General features: G+C 41.1%; 1 pseudogene; it reads left to right on the top strand.

Moving 5' to 3' along the window:
- The first annotated feature begins 7,583 nt into the window (after positions 1-7,583).
- Positions 7,584-9,312, top strand: LOC102251212 (annotated as a pseudogene).
- The last annotated feature ends 6,193 nt before the right edge of the window (positions 9,313-15,505 follow it).

Below are 15,505 nucleotides of genomic sequence, written 5' to 3'. Positions count from 1 at the left end.
AGTCATATGGTCAAGTCCAGAGTCAAGAGGTAAAGAAACAGACTTAACTTCTTGATGAGAGAAGCTTCACAATACTGTCATCATTTTTTTACAAATATATGAAAACACACACACACACATACACACACAGGATAGTGGCTAGCACATAGTAAAGCAGTGTGTGAGTCCAGTTATCAGCACAGATGACAATACCTGTGCAGATGCTTCGTGACGCAGCCCCTATTGCACTGCTCTCAGTGAAAATTAAAGTGAATTACAAAATTAGAAGGGGAGACAGGACACAGAACCAGAATAAAATGTCCTCACAGTTTTATTTTATGAAAAAAAATAGTAATGCTACAAAACTTCCAAAGCTAACTCCTCTATAAGAGGCTGCTCACTCTTCTGTGTATCAGTATGGTTTAAGAGGCAGGATCCTGGATCCTGGGATCAAATTGCCTACGTTAGAATTCTAGTTCACGATTTACTTGCTGGGTAAGCCCAGATAAATTGCCTAAGCACTCTAGGCCTTGATTTCTGCATCCGTAGAAATGGTAATTTTAACTCCTGAGGTCCTTAAATGAGGCTTAATATGTACAAATTTTCTGGTATATAGTGAGCACCCCAAAAATATTAGCTATTGTCCTGGCCGGTGTGGCTCAGTTGGTTAGAGCATTGTCCCATACACCAAAAGGTGGCAGGCTCGATTCCCAGCCAGGGCACATACCTAGGTTTGGGTTGGATCCCCAGTTGGGGAACATTTGGGTGGCAACTGATTGATGTTTCTCTCTCACCTCTCTCTCTCTCTTTCTCTCTTTCTCTCTCTCAACCAACCTCTCTCTCCTTTACCCCCTCTCTAAAAATCAATTAAAAATAATATATAAGCTATTATTATTCTTAATTTTTTAAGAATCAAAAATCATCTAATATAGTTCAGAGATTCCCAAACTCGGTGGCACACTGGAATTACCTGGGGAGCATAAAAATACTGACACCTGTCCGATTCCAGGGATTCTGATACACATGGTCTGAAAGGAGGCCTTTGCACAGTGGATTTTGAAAGCTCCCAAGGTAGTTCTAAGTGTGGTCGAGATTTAGAAGCACAGGTCTATTGGAGAGGACATTAGAGATAATCCAGAGCAAACTCTTCATTTCATCAACGAGAAAACTGAGACCCAAAGAGGTGACAGGCATTACTTAATGGCAGCCAGGTGGGTGGTAAGAAACCTGGAAACTGGTAGCCAGGGGCTCCTGCCCATGGCTCTTTCTCTTTTATCTGGCCTCTGCCAGGACAGGTTACCCAAGCCAGCCTGTGTGACCCTCCTCACCAAGAACTGGGAGCTGGGAAAGGGGAAGTCTACCCGATGCCAAAGGCAGTGTTCCTAGATTAACCCCAAGAATCCTGGTCTCCCTTGGTCTTTTCTTTTTTTTAATATATATTTTTATTGATTTTAGAGAGAGAGGAAAGGAGGAGAGCGAGAGAAACTCTGACTAGCTGCCTCCTGCATGCTCCCTACTGAGGATCAAGCCTGCAACCCTGGCATGTGCCCTGACCAGGAATGCAACCGGAGACCTTTTGGTGCATTGGTCTCCCTTGATTTTATAACCTTCTCCCTATACTTTCACGTTTGAGTCATAGTAGGATTCAGATTCTGCCTATGTTTGTCTGACTTAGACTTTTACTTCATTTATTCAGCTTTCCTTTGCAATGAAGTTCCATCTTATACATACATTCATGCTCCGAGCTATATTTCAAGGAGTGAAAAAAGCAAACTACTCTTCCTTTCATCCTCCCCTGACTCCACCCCATGAAGGACATTCATCGGAGATTACTACCTTCCTTGTGAATAATCTATCGTGCAGGGGATTTCCTCCTCCTTTAGAACTGTTTATGGAAATAGGAGTGCTCCTCAGTTCATAATAGTGATTCTGTTGCAATGGCAGCAATTCTCAGGATCAGAGGGCCAGCCTCAGCCCAGGTCAGGAAAGGTGGGCGCGGGGGTTGTGGTGGCTCCTTGGAGAAAGGCTGACCGTGAGGGCTAACAGAAATGGATAGCTGGTGGCGTCAGGTTTTCTGAGGAGCAGGCAGAATCCTCAACGAAAACTCCCTTTTTTCTTTTCTATCCAGCTTTAGCCTTTACAAATATTACCCCTTTGTCATTCTCTCAGAGCTTCTAATTACTAAGATCGAAGGGAACAAATTTAATGAGCAAGAGAAAGGTGGGTACAGAGCAAGGCTCTCAGGAACCTGGCCTTTTAAAAAAGTGTTCTTACATGAATGAAGTTGGATAGCAAATTGAACATGCAATATGATCTCATATTTTTGTATATATATATACACACATACACATACATATATATATGGTATATGATTATACCACTGAATAATGGGATTATAGAGAATATTATTTTTGCTGGTCTTTCATTTCTGATTCTGTTATGATGAATATGTATTACTTATGCATCAAAAATGAACAATAAAATCATTATTTTACAAACAAAACAAATGCTACTGATCTTAGAATAAGCCCTGCAGTCATTCTTTTTTAATATTCATTACACTCAAACTGCTTTCATATTATATTTGGGATCTTTAAAGATTTATCAAGTTAACTGATTTCTTTAATCACTTATTGATTGGTGTGTGTGTGTGCGTGTGTGTGTGTGTGTGTGTGTGTGTGTACGAGTGGGCTCTCATGCTCAGGTCTGTTGTATTTTTCATACGCTATTTGGTTTCTTCAAAGAGTTATGGAATTAACTAATTTTTAAAAATCATTTATGATTCATGAGTGTGTGTACATGTGTGCACGCACGCTCAGGTCTATTGTAGTTTTGGCCTTTATTCCAACCCTTACTTATCACTTTAAGCCAATTTGTATCATTTTCCTGGCCTTCTCCACATTCGTGACATTTCCAATTCCATCTGCAGATTTAATTAGCGTGTTGCTTATTCACTCTTCCACATCACTGATAACAAGAGGCATAAAACTGGACCCCGTAGTGACTGCTCCGCCACTTCAATGCCTCCCACAACTGGACACATCCTTCTGCTTTCCCTGGTTTTTAAGCCAAGCTGATTGAAACTGATTTTGCAAGTAAAATTCACTCAGACATTGCATCCAATGATTTATGAAGTCCACGCAGCCGTGTGGTGTCCCATTAATCACAGACACTACAATAATCTATTTGTGTGCAGCAGTCCTCATAAATCGGAATAAAATAAATTTCACAAGCGCATCCTCAGCTTTTGTGACAGGGCACCTGGTTTTACTCAGGGCACCAGCCACATAATGCAACGTTAACAGACCTGCAGATTCCTGAGTTTGGTCAAGCAAGTAAAAATATGTATTTATTTTCAGATGCATGCCAAAGCTAAGAAATCACAGCTTGATAATCCACCAGGGGAGAGAATTTCTTTAGGACTCAGCTCTCTCATATTTTTTTATTAAAACTGAAGTAAATAAACAGAGTATATGAGGCACACCAGTAAAAGTGGGGAGATGATTTTGTTAACAAACAGTCCAGAATTATATCTTCAAATAAATGTTGAGCATTTAAATGTTGTCATCATTGGGAGACTCTCGTTTCAATGATATTATGAAATAGTTGTATAAATTCTCTTTTGACATTGTTTCTATTTCACATAACAAAATATTCATCTGTGAGTGTATTTCTTATCTATAATACACTCCAAAATTATTGCAAACCATGTCTGATAAAGATTGTGGATGATCTAGCTAGGTCATAGTCATTTTTCCCCAAAATGTAAATATTTTTATTTTTTTGATTATAAAGAGAATATTGTAAAATTAAAATTTAACAATATAAGAATACATTGCATGAAATAATAATGGCATGAAAAATATATTTTTAAAATGTATGAAATCCTAACACACACAGATGATCACTCTTAATGTATTAGGTGAATAGCTTTTCCAGAATATATGTGTGTTTGTGTATAGAGAGATAGGTATAGAGATACAGATAGATACAAATAGAGTGAGGTAAGCTAAGATTCTACTGTAATTGTTATATTATCACCTGCTTTTAAAAATGAGCACTGTATTGTGAATATTTCTCCAAAATAGTCAACATAAAACAACATTTTATCTTAATAACTATAATATTCCATTACATAGATTTATTTACTCAAAACTCCATTAACAGACAGTTAGTTTATGTTTTATTTTTTTAACCATAAACGACACTATAATTGGCATCCTGGTTATTAAAATTTGTACATCTAACTGCATTCTCTTCTTCTTAGAATAAGAAGTTTTCTAAGAATTCTTTTCTTAAACTCTTAAAATTGTGATATCTGGATCAGGGATTTGTCCAGCTAATATTTTGATGTGTATTGCTAAACTGCCTTCCAGAAAAATTATACCAAGTTTTACCACTGCCAGTAATTCGAAAGGTATTTATTGACCTCATCTTGCTAATCCTGGATATAGCCAATCTTTAAAAATGTTTGTTGCCCTAACCGGTTTGGCTCAGTGGATAGAGCATTGGCCTGCAGATTGAAGGGTCCCAGGTTCAATTCCGGTCAAAGGCATGTACCTTGGTTGTGGGCACATCCCCAGTAGGGGCTGTGCAGGAGGCAGCTGATTGATTTTTCTAACTCTCTATTCCTTTCCCTTCCTCTCTGTAAAAAATCAATAAAATATATTTTTTAAAAGTTTTTTTAAATAAGAAAAAAATGTTTGTCAAGCTCTGGCTGGGAGAGGATTTTTTAAAATTTTTATCAATCTGATAGATGAAAAGTGTTTTCTCATTTTAATTTGCATGTCTTTGGCTATATTTAGTTGAACATCTTTTCATTTGTTTATCGGTCATTTATATTTCTCCTTTTGTAAGTTACCTGTCCTTGTACATTTCCATTTGGGGAAGGCAATGTTCATCATTTTTATTGATTAACAGAAGTACTTTTATACTATGTTAATGCTGCTTTTAATCAAAACCCACGTATGAGCCTAATGAGTCTAATTTCCTTGTAGATTTGCAATTGAATCAGAGGTCAGTTCCAAAAATATATTGAGAAATGGCAACATTCTTAGAAAATAGATTTATTTTCCCAAAGTGACAATGTTAGTGCTTTGAAAACTATACTCATCTGTATATTCAATTCTTATATACTTAAGTAAAACATTCTAATCATTAGGCTTGATTAAGAGCCTGTGCTTTAAAATCAGATTGCCTATCTTCAAATCCCAAATCTTTCACTTACGACCTGGATAACGACCCAAGACAAGCTACTTAGCTATTCTGTGCCTTGGTTTCCTCATCTATAAAATGAAGATAATAGCTCCTACTGCACAATGCTGCTGGGCATTCAATGAGAGGATGCACATAAAGTATGTATAATAGAACCAAGAACATTTAGGGCTCAGCTATCTAATAGCTACTATTAAGTGCAATATTGTGTGGTTTCATGGCCTGCTCAAACCTAGACCACAAGGCATACTTTAAGGCATTGCTTACATGTACTTCTATTGCTCTATTTGGAGGTAAGCTGTCCTGATGATATATTCAGACTCCTCAAATTTCATTTTAAGAACTTAAAAATAAAAGAGAGATTTCTAGTGTGAGATACAAATCAGAAACCAAAGGGCACTCTCACCTTAGTCCTTTGGTGGCTTTTCGAATGTAATAAGAGAATAAAAATGTATGTTCTAATTCTTGCACAGGTCTCTAGTTTCTGCATCACCTAAGCAGGGTTTAGATCAGCGGTTCCCAACCTGTGAGTCGCGACCCCTTTGGGGGTTGAACGACCCTTTCACAGGGGTCGCCTAAGACCATCGGAAAACACATATATAATTACATATTGTTTTTGTGATTAATCACTATGCTTTAACTATGCTCAATTTGTAACAATGAAATTGGGGGTCACCACCACATGAGGAACTGTATTAAAGGGTCGCGGCATTAGGAAGGTTGAGAACCACTGGTTTAGATAGTTGAGAAACAGGACAAGGGCAAGCTGGATGCCGAAGGGGTGGGAAACCCTGGAAGCTCAGTTGATCACTAAGGCTGGGTAAACTCAATGTGCTGAACAGGTGAACAGCCACTGCCCTGGTCTGCAAGTGACGCATGGAAGCCCCAGCAGCCCACTGCGATGTTCTAGTTCTGGAATGAGATAACCAGGTCAGACTCAATGTAGGATGAGTTGGCATTGGATAGGGGGTGCTACAGTGTCATAATGAGGCATAAAGTATGCGTCACCAAACCTGGGTCTCAGTCTTAACTCGGGCACATGGCCTATGACCTTGGGATATTTATGTAGTGTCTCTGAGCTTCAGTCCCTCTTCTGTGGAGATATCTGATCACACCTTACGATGAGATTGCTATGAAGAGGAAAGGAGTTGAGATACGCAAAGCATTTAGCATATACTCCATTCCATGTGCTCAGTGAATGGTTGCTAGGAAGCAGAGAAAACATTAAAATTATTTAAGAACTAAACTCCATGGGCACTGATAATCAGAACAAGCACCTGACCAATGAGGCCAATTAGAAGGGATCCCCAATGAAGAGAAAAGTTGGCCTAATCCATAAGAAGGGATGAGTCTTGCACAGCCTACTGGTGTGTACTGTTTCTTAGAGATAAAAAAAAAAAGAAGAAGAAGAAGAAGAAGGGGATGTTCATGTTGAATAAGTGTTCCAGAGTTTGGGCTTGGAGAAAGAAGTAAATACTCAACAGAACTCCATCCAGCACCCCATATAAACAGTCTGGAGTCAGATGGAGGGAAAAAAAACAGTAATGCGGGGAGTTCTGTTTTCTAAAAGAAGTAAATACTCAACAGAACTCCATCCAGCACCCCTGGAGTCAGATGGAGGGAAAAAAACAGGGGGAGTTCTGTTTTCTAGAGACTGCTATTCTGGACCAGGTGAAGTGCCTCAGGGTGGTGTGGAAGGAGCTGGTGCACAGAGCGACAGGTGGTGCCCATTAGAAACTCAGGCAGCAAATGCCCAGGCAACAGAGCACAACCCAGACACCACCACTCATCAGCTGAGGTTTGGATGCCGATAACCAGGTATTTAGACAAAAGGAATTAGATTCCAGCTATAGAATGAATCCAAAAAAAGACAGGGGAACTAATAACAAATGGATTAACCCTGAACTGCGGCAATTAGAGGCAAAAGGTCCTTTCCTGCTGTCTGCTCAATAACTGGAGTCAGGGCACATCCAGAGGCAGGTAGACAAGGAACCTGCAATGCGGAGGGACGGGGGTGGGGGACCAAGCTAGAGCCTCCGTGGATGAGGCTGCTAAGAGTCAGCAAATTTAAGGTGAACAGCATCCCCAAAAGCTCATTTTCCTCGTCTATAAAATGAAGGAGTTGAACCAGGGGTATCTGAAGCATCTTCCAGGACTTTAAACTTTCTTTATTTCTGTAAGAAAGTTCAGGGCAAAGAGCAGACGCCCTTGGGTAGGGCACTCAAGGGGCCTCCAGCTCAACGGGCCTGTACTTTTCCTCACAAAATGTTGATTCCTAATAGATGCTACATGGTATTCTTTACAATTAAGTTATTCACCTAAGAAAATGTGGTTTTAATGAAAAGCTAGGAGCTTTTTTTTAGGTTCTCACCAATGCGGTAAGGAACAAGATGAAGACCCAGAAGTTGTTCAACCTGTTAGACTCAGGGAGCCCCGAATCTATTTTAGAATTTCAAAATCTATTGCGTCATATTACGTTTTGCATCACAGCCCACTACCCCACAGCTATGCTATCTGGTAAGTCTCCCAACGAGTTTTCTGGTTTCCAGTCATTGTCCCTCTGTTCCTCTGCTGCCATAATTTCAACTTTTTATTAAATAGAAGATACCATCACATGCAAGCAGCAACATCTATCTATGTCTATATATCTATATATCTATATCTATCTATATGTATAGATATAGATATAAAGCCAGCAAACCTAACGACCAGAGACCAGAACACCACGGCCCCTCGCCCAAGCTGCCCCCCCGCCGACCCCCTAGGGAGCAGTTAGGGGCACCCCTAGGCAATGCAATAGGGTGCGAGTGTGATGGGGGAAAGTCGAAGAAATAGAGGGGAAGGTCTTAAGAGTCTGCGGGGTTGGATTGTGCTGGGGAAGGAAGAGGAAGATCCGATGGAAAACGGCTCAGCTCAGTACCTTTCTCATTGCGACCAGGACGGCGCCAGCCGGGGACTGAATGGGCGGTTGTCTCATGAGTGCGCTTGGGACCGACATGTTCACGGCAGCAACTTCACTGATTCCAAATACTAAACAGCTATCAACGTCAAAGAACAGAAAAACCCTCTCCAACTAGAGGCCGCGACTGAAGGAAACACCACTTAAGGAGGAGCTAGAAAAACCCGAAGTGTGCGACCAGAGGATTGTGGGATTGTGGAGGACTCCTGGGCGCCTACGGCTGCTAGACCGTCAGCCTGTTACTGCACATGTACATGGTCAGCCCTATAGTTCTCAGTCTGCAGTATTTGGATGTGACTTCTGGCAGGAAATTCTTTCAATTGAGGTTTGCTGTTCCCTTGCCTCGAGGAAGATCAGAATTAAAGGTTTCCTTTGTTACCTTGGTTTGAAGCAGAGGACAAAGAGCGCGAGTAGGACCAGCTCTACGAGGAGCACACACGCACCTCCCAGGAACTGCAGATGAAGCGCACGCAATCGAAGCCTTCAATGAAACCATCAAGATCTTCGAAGAGCCAGACTCAAGAGAAGTGCAGCCAGGAGTACCTGGAGTGCTTGGCATGCGGGCCATGAAAAAGAGATGCAGAGGATCCTGCTGAGCTCAGAACGGCGCAAGTCTCGCATTGCGGGGACCCACGAGAGCCGCGGGAAGCTGGAACAGGAGCTGCGGGCACAGGCCTCGGACAACCGGGAGCTCGATCAGCGCGTGAACAGCCTGAAGCCAGACCTCATGCAGCTGCGCAAGATCCGAGACCAGTAGCTGGTATGGCTCAGCCAGAAAGGCGCCCGGCAGAAGAAAATCAAGGAGTGGTTGGGAATCAAAAATGAGCCTGAAGACCAGTATGCACTGTTGGAGGATGAGGATGACCTCCCCACCATGAGGAACGAACCTAGTATGTGGGCAAGATCAACGCATGCCGGCTGAGGAAATGCTGAACAGCAGGCGGGAGGGTACCTTCCTCATCCGTGAGAGCAGCCAGCGGGGCTGCTGTGCCTGCTCGGTGGTGGTGGATGGCGATACCCAGCACTATGTCATCTACCGCATGGCCACTGGCTTGGGTTCTGCGGAGCCCTACAACCTGTACGGGTCTCTGAAGGAGCTGGTGCTGCATGACCAGCACACCTCCCTCGTGCGACACAACTATGCCTTACCATCACACTGACACATCCCATGTGAGCCCCGGGCCCCGCTGACTCATACAGAGCAGGACTCCATCTTTCTGTCTGTCTGTCTCTCTTCTTTGTGAATCTTTCTCTGTCTCAATCTCTCTCTTGCTTTTTCTGAGTCTCTCTCTTTCTGTCACTCGTTCTATCTCCATCTCTGTCCTCTCTGTCTCTCTTAGTCTCTGTACCTCTAAGTCTCAGAGGAGCATACCTCCTCCACCCCATGCCCCCTTTCCCCATGGGCACTGCCCTCCCCTGGCTCTTGCTGCCTCCACCAGTTCCTACAGTTCCCCCAAGCTCCCCCTGCCTGTAGCTGCCATGTTTACAAAGGCCCCTGGGGTGCTCAGCCCCAGCCTGGTGCCCTGATTTTTAAGCCATAGACTTGGGGTCAGGGCAGGAAGAAGGCAGGAAGGAACTTTGCTGGGCCACTTCCAAGAACCTCAGCTGTGACATTTGGGGCCGGGCCTAAACCAGCAGTCGGACATCCCCTGGAAGGCCCTGGATTTCGAGAGGGTGCAGGCCGGGCCGAGGGACCCCCTCCCCTGCACAAATTTCATGCACCGGGCCTCTAGTTATTTTATAAACCACTGGGAAAGAAAGTAAACAACTGTTGATTAAACTGTGACATGAAATCAACTGTGGGATACACCTCACCTTCAGAGTTGTTAAAATATTGTGAAAGGGTCTTGAAATTGATAAGATATGGTGTCTTTATAAAATAAGAATCCGATGCAGTCACTTGTCTCTAAAAGCTCCAAGTATTTCCCTATAGAATGAAGTCTAAACTATCTGCTCTAGGTTTTGGGCCTTGGCCATCCGATCCACCTTACCGGCCTTGTCTCCTATCAGTTGCCACCAGGCATCCAGTTACCTCAAACTTTCATTTTTTCCATTGCAAAAAGCATATGTGCTTTCTTTCACCAGCATATAGGGTAGAGCAAAAGTAGGTTTTACAGTTGTGAGTACATGAAACAGAGTTTTTTCTTGAATTAATATATATTAATTATTGTATTATTTTCCATACAAACAACTATAAACCTAGTTTTTCCCCACCCTGTATATTAAACACCTACTATGTGCCAAGCCCTATGGTAGGCACTTCACCATTTCCTTTACTTGCAATCTCTTCTCCTCCCTCTCTTAACCCTAAACCTCATATCTATTTTTCCTTCAAGATTCAACCAATTATCTTTTCCTTCATGAAAAAGTTTTGTGAAACTTTCTTCAATTTCCTCATGTAAATTTATATTATACTATGTTAAAACTGTTTATTTACCAGTTGCCCATACTAGACAGAAGACCTTCAAGCACAAGGAAAGTGACATTTATTTTTATCATTAGCGTAGTGATTAGGAATGTAGGATCCAGTTGCCTGGCTTCAAAGGCCCTATCCTGCCTGTTAGGACATCTCCTGCGGTAAGTGGAGGGACAGAGGTGAAAAGTAACATTTTAGGGGAAATATGGACTGTGAGGGAGTATAATGGGTTTGATCCTGACACAGGCCAGAAGTACTACTATGTTCTAGAGCAGGGGTCCTCAAACTTTTTAAACAGGGGGCCAGTTCACTGTCCCTCAGACCGTTGGAGGGCCAGACTATAGTTTAAAAAAAACTATGAACAAATTCCTATGCACACTGCACATATCTTATTTTGAAGTAAAAAAACAAAACGGGAACAAATACAATATTTGTATTTGCATGTGGCCCGCGGGCCGTAGTTTGAGGACCCCTGTTCTAGAACCATAGACTGGATCTCATCTCACAAGCTTTAAAAGTAGCAAACATTTAGTGAATATTTGAACCTATTACAGGTTTTTTAAGAATCTCAGCATTAAAAATGTTAAAAGACTTATTATCTATTATATGCTCAGAATCCTATAGGTGCTAATTCCCTAAGTGACTGATGAAAAAAATAAAACACTTACAAAATAATTTATTCAAAGTCATACAACAGGGATGAACACAGTCAAAATTTGATCCTGTCAACGTAATTCCCAAGATCATGTTCTTTCCATTAGAGCACTTTTTGGCACAATGCCTCGCCATCATGGAGGACATTCCTAATTTAGACAATAATCTGACAAGGAAAAAATAGACTAGTCAGTCCTCTTGTTCCAGCTCCTGTGATTGGCATTGCTGGTTAGCTCTTCTCCCTGGCAAATCTAAATAGAAAATATGACGTGGTCTTTGGCAATAATCAGCTAATGATAGAGACACTCTTGGAATCTCTTATATCCTCTTCCTGCATGGTTTCATGCCTTATGAGCTTACTCTTACAGTTTTATTGCTAATCTCAGACCAGTAGTCATTTACACAGTCACAGCCTACTAGCAGCTAGCACTTGGTCATGGAACTTGATTTGTTGCATAAACTTTAGTTTGAGCTTGGAAAAGCTGGCAAAAAACTACCACTGTAGCCAATAAAGTGACCAAGATACATTAAGTTCTCAAAGAACATTAATAATAAAGGAGAGGGATATGATGACCTTAGAATCCAATATCAAAATATTAAAATATTCTTTAAGTTCAAATGACAAATATAAGGAGCTATGGATTTAAAGTTCATAATAACTCCATGGACGAGGATGATATTGGTGACGAAGGCCTCAAAGTGAGCTATGGATTTAAAGTTCATAATAACTCCATGGACGTTGATGCAATGAGGATGATATTGGTGACGAAGGCCTCAAAGGGGAGCACACATGGGAAGTTTTACAGAAGAAGCTTGGGGAGGAAGTAATATATTCTGAAGGACTTGGGGGAAAAGAAAAAAAATGAGGATTTGAAGGGCCTCATTCTCCTTTGAGTGCATATAACTTCGGTAACCCACTGTAAAGTCATGGGCAGCGATGGTCTGAGAGTATGGAGCCTCAGAAAAACTCACTGGGTAGTGCAATGTAGATGGCCATCCTCTCATTTGAGTAAGTGGAAAGTTCCTATACTACCTATTTTAATTGCTTTTAATCAATACAAGCAAAATGCTAAGGTCTTCTTGGAGCATTATAATATTGAAAATATTTTAAATGCCAGGATTAGTCAACAAACAAATGCAACTCAGTTATAAGTTTATGTCAAAATTGCATTTTGTCTGAGAACATATAATAATAGTTAGGGCCTGAATAAACAGTAAATGTTATTTCTGTTCAAGCTAAAGTAGTCTGTTTGGACAGGCTAACTGTTGTATCAAACAATCCCCAAATCTCAGTGACTTATCCCAGTAAAGACTGATTTCTCACTCAAATCTCACTGAGATTCAATGAGGTGTGTGTGTGTCAATATGTCGTACATGGAAGGTCTGCTTCATGTAGTCATCCGGGGACCTAGGATCTATCCATTTAGTGGTTCCAAACTCTATCCATGTAGTGCTTCCCACCAGTGCAGAGAATAAAAAATATGCAGGATTGTGGAGAGGTTTCAGAGGCCGGCCTAGACAAGATCCCATCCTTTCCACCCACATTCCATGGCACCATCCAACTGCAAGGAAGATAGCTGTGCATCTAGTCATGTGTCCATAATGAAAAGAAGGAACATAGATATTGGTAACCTAGGTAGTGAGTTCTCGTTTCAATGAAAAGTCAGCTGTATGAAATATAGAATAGGAATATAAAAATCTCAGCATTCTAATGAACGTGATCATATCACAATTTACATTCAAATGAGTGACGTCTCCTTGTCACAAGTCACTGGAAACCCTATGTGCTTGTTCCATGGAAACAACTGATGCCTACCATTTTTATAAAACTCTTTGATATTTTTCTGGAGCATGGGTTGATTCTTTTAAATATTCCTAACAGAGCTCCATCCTTTGAAGATCAATTTGAAAGAGATGATAAAAAGTAAGTTAGAGCCCTGACTGGGTGGCCCAGTTGGTTGGAGCATCATCCCGTACACAGAAAGGTTGTGGGTTTGATTGTGGTCAGGACACATACCTAGACTGTGGGTTCAATCCCCAGTCGGGGTGTGACCAGGAGGCAACTGATCGATGTTTCCCTCTTGCTCCCTTTCTCTGCCAAAAAAAATCAATAAAATCATATATTCAGATGATTTTTTTTAAGTATGTTAGAGCCAAATCTGGTGAATGAAGAATATCATCTACTTGAGTTAGAATATCTGTGTCAGGTATGACAAGTAAACAATGAGGCTATTTTCTCATGGGACTACAAGGCAATTCCAGAATAAACATTATAAGAATGTTTTGAGTAATACCATCATCTTTTAAACAAATGTAATTCTATTTCTTAACATATTAGTAGATGCCATGTAGATTTGGCAAAAAGTGTCTGCAATTTGGACCTATGACTCTTCGGATGATTAAAACCATGTAGTAGAACAGGCAGCTGGGTGGACAGAGAACATAGAGAGCCGGGAGCGATGTAGTAAGTGGAAATTCCTCCTCCTTGTTGTAATGCAGGGCTGGGCCCTCTTCCACGAGCCTTTTCCAGCTGTCCAGAAGAATGCCTGCAAGCACAGAGTATCAGCCAAAGTAGCCTCACCTTTTGAGGAGACTCAGTCATTTACTTCCTTTATTAGTTCGGTTTTATAAAAGCACTCCTTCCTAGGGGAAAATTTTTAATTGAGGACATTCACTTTCCCTTAAAATCACACTGCATACCGTTTGCTGGGTTACATGATTTGGTCATTTTTCAGGTTAAAACTATTTGATGATTCATAGCCAAAACCTCCAAATGTTGAACATTTTTTAAGGGGGGAAAAAAGCTTTACAATGTCAGGTGCTTTTTAAACAACAGGTGCCTTTATAACTGGAAGGGCCTCCTCACTGGGGAGATGAGTACTTTCATTGGGTGTTGGAGGGAATGTGTGCAGATTAAACCTTTTGGAGGGCAATCTGGCAACGTGTGTGAAAGATGGGCAGATTTTTGACACACAACAATTTCACTTTAGAAATTTACCAAAGAAAATCACTGGACAATTGTTTAAAACTTGGGAATACATTGCAGCTCTGTTTAAAACAGTGAAAATGTAAAACAAATAAACAGAAACCCTAAAGGTATATTACGGCATTATTAAATATAATATGGTAGATCCACTCAATGGAATGATATTCAGTGGTGAAAAGGAGACAGTTATTGACCCTAAACATCAATAAGCCATGTATAGCTATAAGTGAAAAAGGAGTTATAAAGTAGGATGCATATCCTATTTTATATTTTATTGGGGAAAATAAGTCTTCCAGAATGTATAAAAAATGTTATTAGTGGTTAATATCTCAATGGTGAGATTTGGGGTAATCTTTCTTCCTTTTCAAAAAAAAATTGTTTGTATTTTTCTTATTTTCTCCCCAATGAGCTTGTAATTGTAAAGGATATATATATATATTAGAGGCCCGATGCATGAAAATTCGTGGAAGAGTAAGCCTTCCTTCCCCGGTTCCTGGCACCGGCTTCCCTCTGGCACCTGGGACTCGGGCTGCTTCCCTCCAGCCCCTGGCAGGCACCAGAGACCCGGGCAGATTTGCTCCGGCACTTCGTCCGGAAAGACATCCGGTCTAAATAGCATATTACCCTTTTATTATTATAGATTATAGATATTAGAAACAGTATTGCATAACATGCATTCTGGAGCCATAGTGTCTGCGTTTGAATCCCAATTTTTCCTTTTAAATTGTTTGTCATTGGGCATATTATTTAACCTTTTTGTGTCTTGGGTTCTCCACCTGTAAAATGCAGGTAATTATGAACCTATCTCATCAGGGTCTAGTGAGGATCAGATGTGGCAACACACCCAGGGAATTAGTATAACAATGGAGATTAGGAAAACAATGGAGATATTTCCATTCTGAGGAGAGCACTAATCACTATTTTAACTTTTCATATGCAAATTAGCAGAGAAGGCAAGATATTGTCATACAGCTGTTAATTTTGACTGAGGTCCACAGAAAGCAATAAACCAGAATAGAAAAGCAACTCACCATTACCACCTTACTACCAGGGGCAGTTAAATACACAGGTTCTTAAGGCAGAATAGGATGGGTTTTCAAACCTGATAGTTGTCCCCAGAGCTCTGAGACCTTGCAAGTCTCACAACCTTCTGTGCCTGGGCCTCAGATTTCTCAACCACAAAATGGAGACAATGGAAGGCATTGGAGATGACCTAAGGCCTAGGCCAGTGATGGCGAACCTATGACACGCGTGTCAGAGGTGACACGTGAACTCATTTGTTTGGTTGATTTTTCTT

The sequence above is a fragment of the Myotis brandtii genome, unplaced genomic scaffold, assembly GCF_000412655.1.
Source record: "Myotis brandtii unplaced genomic scaffold, ASM41265v1 scaffold958, whole genome shotgun sequence".
Lineage (NCBI taxonomy): Eukaryota > Metazoa > Chordata > Mammalia > Chiroptera > Vespertilionidae > Myotis > Myotis brandtii.
Note: the sequence above shows the minus strand (reverse complement) of the source record. Positions and strands in the feature narration are given on the sequence as shown.